We start from the raw sequence: 7,950 nt of genomic DNA on the forward strand, positions 1-7,950 counted from the left end.
TTTCCGGACTTACAAATGCAATTAACTATGTAATAATATTACAAATTAAATTGAAAAGCCAATTTTAATAATTTTGATGTTCAATCCGATATTATATTAAAAAGATGTTAACTACCCAACTCTGATGTTAATTTTTCAAAATTCAAATTAAAAATTAAAATTAATAGTTACCGATATACCAGCTGTATAAGCTTAAATCCGCTGTTTGCTCATAGGTGGCATTAATGAGCGTACAAAGCTAACCTGGGCACACAACACACTTTTTTTTATGTGTTTGACATCTGTCAATATTAACCAGTGTACATCATCAGCAATTTCATACAACAACATACATTTTTTTCTTTCATAATCATGTCTAGTTTTTTGCTAAAAAAAAAAGCATATGCGGGAAGCTTTGCTTTTCTGTTTCAATTTGAAGAAATCAGCTGCCGAATCACATCGAATGCTTGTGGAGGCTTATGGCGACAATGCTTTATCGGAAACAACGTGCAGAGATTGGTTCCGCCGGTTCAATGACAACAATTTTGATCTGAATGACAAGAAGCGTAAAAATCGGCCCAGGAAGGTTGAGGTCTGTCAATTGCAGGCTCTTTTGGACGAAGACGATACCCAATTGCAAAAAATGCTTGCCGAGCAATTGGGTATTTCTCAAGCAGCCATTTCCATGCGGCTACATGCCATGGGGAAGGTTCAAAAGATCGGAAAATGGATGCCGCATGAACTGAATGATAGGCAGATGGAGCGACGCCAAAACACATGCCAAATTCTGCTTGCCAGACAAAAAAGAAAGTCGTTCCTGCATTGGATTGTGACAGGCAATGAAAAGTGGATCTATTTTCAGAATCCTAAACGCAAGAAATCTTGGGTTGATCCCGCCCAACCATCAATATCTTCCTCAAGACCAAATCACTTCGGACGGAAGACGATGCTGTGCGTTTGGTGGGATCAGGAGAATGTCATCTACGAGCTGTTAAAATGTGGTGAAATTGTTAACTGCTCACCGCTACCACCAACAACTGATCAAATTACACTGTGCTCTGCGTGAAAAAAGGCTGCATTATCGGAAAAGACATGACAAGCTGATTTTTCTCCATTACAATGCACCATCGCACACGTCAACAATGGTCCAAAACTACTTGGAGACACTCAACTGGGAAATGCTACTCCATCCCGCTTACTCACCAGACCTGGCACCTTCTGACTATCACCTGTTTTCGTCGATGGGCCACGCGCTCGCTGAGCGGCACTTCGATTCTTACGAAATGTCCGAAAATGGCTTGATAAATGGTTTGCCTCCAAAGATGAGGAATTTTTTTGGCGCGGTATACACAAATTGCCCGAAAGATGGAAAAAATGTATAGTTAGCGAGGGCAAGTACTTTGAATAAATTTGTTTTTGCTCCCTAGGAAAAAAAAATGTGTTTTTCTGACTAAAAACAGCGGATTTAAGCTTATATACCTGGTAATATTATATAACTATATAAAGTTAAAAAGTTAAGAATCTAAAATGTAACTGAAAAAAATGTAAATGAAGTTAAAATTAATTAACTTTTTAACTTAGCATTATCTAACTTTGCATTTAAACAATACTAATGTAATAATTTAAATAATAATTTTATGTTCTATCTTTATATCTATATGTTATAATATTTGTCTTTAACACTTTTGAATACTCTTTACATTAAGTCGTGACATCATAAGCGAAAAATGACATGTTTTTCTTAACTTCAAATAATAACTTGTTAACTTCAACTCTTGTGTTGAAGTTAAAGACAATTTGGATAAATCGAAATGATGAGATTACTTGTTAAAATGGATGCGAAGGTTATTCTTATTTCACTTAACAGTCAGTAATAAATAATGATAAAATTAAAGTACATGAAAATGTAAATAGGTTACGCATGTGCATTGAGTAAAAGCACTTACGGGTCTTTTATCATTTTTTATGATTATTTAACTATCAGAGGGGAATAAACTTAATTTGCGTTCATTATTATAATTGTTTTAAAGCAATTTCATTATATTCGTTTTATCCAAATTGTATTTATTTTCAATGGCATGTAATAAAAATTAACTTAATTGTCATTTCTCGCTTCTGACATCACGATTCAATATGCCTTAGTGTTGACTTCTCATAAATCTTATAATAACAAATTTTACTTGCGCCAATAATCCTCTTCCACACATTGACAAATTTCTAGATCCGCCAATGCAATTTATATTTAAAATTTTTATTATTTTACATATAGCATATTAAATTTCTCGTCTGTATTTTGATATTTAATTGTGTATTTAATAAAATTGATAATGTATGACAAAAGGATCAGTTTAAATTATTCAAAGTTTAGTAAGTGAATATAATAGTGAGTGAATAGTAAGTGAATATAGTAGTGAATATAATAGTGAGTATAATAGTAATATTAATTTCTCATTTTACTGTGAATTTAAGATTATTTTGTCAAAAAAAGAGAATAAATACGATTTTATTATATATTATGTAGTGTTATATATTTATGTAGTCTGCTTTTACTTTTTTGCTTTCAAAACGTATTATGACAAACAATGCAAGAAGACATAGAATGAGATAAATAAAAAATATTGCCTCGTAAAACAAAGTTAGACCGAAGTGATCCGATTCATGCTGACAACGCTCATGAATACTTGTCTTCGTTTAATATTTGACAAACAACAAAGAGATATAATTTTTAAGCGTGTGAGCATAAATCGGACCGCGGTCCTCCTGATGTTATGCCTTTCAAGTTCGTTTTTTCGATTTCTTTTTGTTTAGAGCAATAGAAGTTTTTAAAATCAGGGATCCAATGATGGTCAGAAATGTCATATAATGATAACACCCCTAATGTAATTAAATCTGTCTTATGTTTCTCGAAGACTTTATTGGAAAGTTGACAGATGTAAAAACACAGATTCTACAATATAATATGCCAGATTTTAAAATATAATATCTTCTATTTTTCTTGTAATAAAATATATCAAATTAGAATAAAACAATATAATAAAATTAATAATGAATAATAAAAATTTATATTGTTATTACATATACAAGGTATCCCGAATTTAAATGGCCAAACTTCGAGAGCATATAGGATAAATTAAGTAAAAAAAAATTCTTAGAGATATTCTTGTTTTTGCTTCATTTAAAAAAAAATTGTAAAAAAAGATAAAATGTAATTTTTGGAATATTATTGTTTTGTAGCGGAATATTATTATTTTTGTGTACGATTTAGCGATAATACTTCGATCAAAAATAGTGCGACAATAATATGCGCGCCAATTTCCAGAGTACCGGAACATTTTGAAAATCTGTATTAAGTAAACGACAACGTAAATAAATAGGTATGAATGAATATGTACCATAATAAAAAAATACAAAAATAGAAACTATGTTTTATCCTTTTTGCAGTTTTTTCTTAAATGAAACAAAAATTAGCGTAAACCTAAAGGATGCTTTTTCTTAGTTTATCGATCCTCTGCATGCTTCCGAAGTTTGATCATCTTGTATATAATATAATCGATTGCTATTATATTTTTATTGGTTAGTAGCATATGTTGAATTATATCTTGCACAAATTATGTCAATCGGTCTATTCTTTTTGGCTGAACTTTTGAACCAGTTCGTCTTTGTTCCTCTTCTTTCCTCCCAGATACAAAAGGAAGAAATATAAACTGGTGCAAAAATTTAGCCAAAAAGCTTATTGTACCATAAATGTAGATGTGACTTGCAGACAACTTAGGACAATGCAAATAACTTGGGACAGCATGTATTTTTTGTTAATTCATGGAATTCATCCATGAGTCTCTAAAGAAAGTTTAAGTTTTACACTTCGACAGATATCTACGTAATATTAGAGTTTATATAACAAATCATGGTTACAGATATATATATGACAAGCGAAAGTTTAGGATAATTCACGGGATAATTCACAAAATAGAAAATACAAAAATTTATTTTGATATATAATATAATAAAGATGATATTAGATAAATACATATGTATTTATCTAATATCATTTTTATTATGAATACAGTATGAATCAAACTTGAGTAAAGCTTGTTTAGAATATGGCTAGTAGAATACTCATGCATCCGTTTTGCATGTTTATAATCCATTATTCGAATGATTTGCTTTTCAAGAATGTTACTTATCTAACTGCAACTGAAAAACTTTATACAGGATGGGCTATTTTCATATTTTCACCTCAAAATTCTTTTTCTAGATAAGTATTTTATCTGAAATATTATCTGAAATATTAAAAAAAAATATTTCAGATAGAATTTGTTTTATGTGAAGACCAAAACGCATAGTGGTACTATCAAAATAATTTTGTACGATCTTTATTACGAGATTAAATGATAAAGTGATGTTACCTTCTAAATGGGATGATACATTTGGTTAACAATTTTGTATAGACGATATCAAAACTTTTCTAAAATATTATTTATTTACTATATTATTCTAATTTGTTAAAGAAAAATAAGTAAAAATATATATTTCCATTGACTTCTTTTTCAAATAAAGCAAAATTAATTATGAATAGTATGCTCATCTTTGACATCTCTTTTTGATTATGCATATTCGTTCATCGTTCATTTGGAGTTTAATTCTTTATATTAATTTGGAGATAACATAATAAGAAATATATCATAATAAATGAAAAAAAATTTTTTTTACTTTTCCACAGAGGTTTTGAAAAAATAAATGAATCTAAATGTAAAGGAATTTGACAGAATCACTTTTTTCAGAAATAATCAATTAAATATCATCTTTTTCTTTAATTTTTGAATTATGAGTAACATCGATAGTATTAGATATACAACTTTGCTTCCGCCGTTTTTTTCCGAAATTCGAGGCTTTATTGTAAAAAACTGGTTATACATTTATGATTCAAAGTATTGTCCATCGCTGGCCACTACTTTCTCCCATCTTTCGGGTAGCGTACGAATCCCGCGTCGAAAAAAATTGGTCATCTTTTGAGGCTATCCACGAATCGATCCAATTTTTTACTTCTTCATAAGACCGGAAGTGCTGGTCAGCCAGGCCGTGTGCCATTGATCGAAACAAGTGATAGTCAGAGGGAGCAACGTCTGGAGAATACGACGGATGGGGTAGGACTTACCATTTCAACGTTTCCAAGTATGTCTTGACCACTTTCGCAACATGGGGTCGAGCATTGTCATGCTGCAAAATCACTTTATCGTGTCTCTCGTTGTATTGCGGCCGTTTGTCTTTCAATGCTCGGCTCAAACGCATCAATTGCGTTCGATACCGATCGCCTGTGATTGTTTCAGTCGGTTTTAACAGTTCATAATACACTACGCCGAGCTGGTCCCACCAAATACAGAGCATGACCTTGAACGTCAAAATCACCGTTCTTGAAGCGTTGAAACCACTCACGACACGTTCTTTCACTAATAGCGGCCTCACCATAAGTATTTGAGAGCATTCGATGAGCCTCAGCCGCAGATTTCTTCATATTGAAGCAAAAAATTAAAACCTCCCGCAAATGACGAGAATTTGGCTCGTAAACTGACATTTTCAATCGAGAATAACTTTATGATGCAGACACAAATCGACTAATGTTTCTATGGGGTTATGTTGACAGATGCCCAAGTTTATTGTATGACGTCTATGATCTATTTATTTCGACCATTTACCGCTAAAGTCATCTATAGGAAAATGGCGGAAGCAAAGTTGTACACCTAATATGACAATTTATTGAATACTTTTATATAAACTCTTATACTTCATTTTATTACTTTGTGCAATATGTTCCTCAATCGTATTTCGTAATCAATCGTTCCCTGTAAAATATTTATTCTTGAATAAATTAAAATATTCAAAAATCATTATAATGATTCTATTGATGTAGAAATATCTTTATAATAACTTGATAAAAAATTGTGTGAAAAAAAATGAAAAAAAAATTAGTCCTCTGACTTCTTGATATCTTTGATAATCAAATATCTCTATATCAATTCATGGCTTTCAATGTTTCCATTAGTGAATCCTTAAGATTATAGGAAAAAGCTAATATATTTTATTGACTATATTAACAAATGAAAATATTAATTATGACATTAAAATATGTATAATGGCATAAGAAAATAAAAAAATTTTTAAATAAAATTTTTTATGTAAGTGTTTTTTAATAATAATATTCTTTCTATTTTTTACTTTAGGATTTACAGACTAAGATATGTAATAATAGAATACTAAACTACTAGAATACTAAACTTCATATCGCGTTATAATAATAATTGCTATTATTACTATTGTTATTACAATAATATATATCCCCTTATGATCAACTATTTTTAGAATTATGGCAACTGTGAATCTGTGAATTTAGTAGGCGATAAGTTTCAAGAGTCAACGGAAAAAGTGGGAAAGAGATTATAGAAGAAACTTACCGGAACGAGAGATAGGAATGGAGTGATCGCGGAAAGAGCATTGGAACGTGAACATGGGGTGGCTGGAAAGATTCGCTCAAAGCAACGTGAGTGATGGAGATCGAGAAGGAGGAGAAAGAGGAGGTATTACTTCTAACGCCCTGGTGAATCGGTCGAGCCGGTGAAGCCAGTGGTAGCGAAGGTGATGGAGGTTCCAATGTATGCGCGTTCTTGACTGTGAGAGAACGAGAAGTCTCAAGATATTCCTGGTGCATTTGGTTCTCTGCGCTTCGAGGTCTGACTTCTAAGTCAACCTTTGTATGGGCGGTTGCTAAGTGTGGCACTATGATTATATGTTGGATTAGGCTTCGCGGTGAATATATTAGGTGTAGTAAAAAGAAATCCATTATTTTTCCATTCAATTTCATGCAAAAATAATGAATTTCTTTTTACTACACCTAATATATATATATATATAAATATATATATATATATATATAATTTAAAGGGGATTTACTGCTACTCAGTGAGTTTTGACTTTTAGAGATGATTTTAGAGATGATTGGAATCCGATCTTAGTGATTGTAGATAGCTGAATGATTAGACTCAGGGGGAGCTTGACTAAGCGATTTGGAATTCTTCACTGAATTTCGATCAAGTGACAACCGTATCACGATTGAAGCCTGCGGTATACAATACTTGTTTTCCTGCTGAATTGCTAGCTAGATTAGATTCTTTTTTTGCCAACGTAATGACTACGATACTGGCACTGACAGCATTGCAGCCAATACGGAAATTAAAAAATTAATGATAAAAAGACTCGTGGAAAGAGTTGAGGAAAGAAAATTGTATTGGAATTTCGTTGATAATTCCATTAGATGATTTGAATAGAAACTTTGAAGCGAAATATGCGTGCACATAATCTCTGTCTAATACATTATTAGTGTGTCATCAGGCCATATTGCGATTATGGCGAGTACTTTTTTTTACTATTGGTGAAAATTGCCTGTCACTCACTTTTATGCAATGCCACGGATATTAATTGCGCAGTATAGTCGCGGTTCAATAACAGACAATAATTATTGAATTATTTTGTTGTTCTTTCTTATAGTTAATATATTATTATGAATACGTTATCTGTTCGATTGCGGGTATTACAATAAATAAACTATTTAGCTGTAAAACTTAATCGAGGTATTGTGGATTGTATAGCGTTTTGAGATTAGCAATTTGGATTATAAACAAATTATTATTTTTATTTTGTAAAGTTAAGACTGTAGAGATAGTAATGTCAAATAATAATGATATTCTTTCAGCTAATCTTATTGACAAAGCATTTATTGTTGTTGAAAAAAGATTTGCAAATTCTGCTACATATTAAAGTATAGATATCTTTACAGAGACATAAAGATAGAAACAAAGATATAAGTAAAAATCATTTCTTATTCTTCCAGTATTTAAATAATTATTATAAAATTATACTTAATTATTATATTATTATATTAATTTAATTATTATATTTATTTATATATATATATATTTA

Source organism: Atta colombica, unplaced genomic scaffold, assembly GCF_001594045.1.
Source record: "Atta colombica isolate Treedump-2 unplaced genomic scaffold, Acol1.0 scaffold107, whole genome shotgun sequence".
Taxonomy (NCBI): Eukaryota; Metazoa; Arthropoda; class Insecta; order Hymenoptera; family Formicidae; genus Atta; species Atta colombica.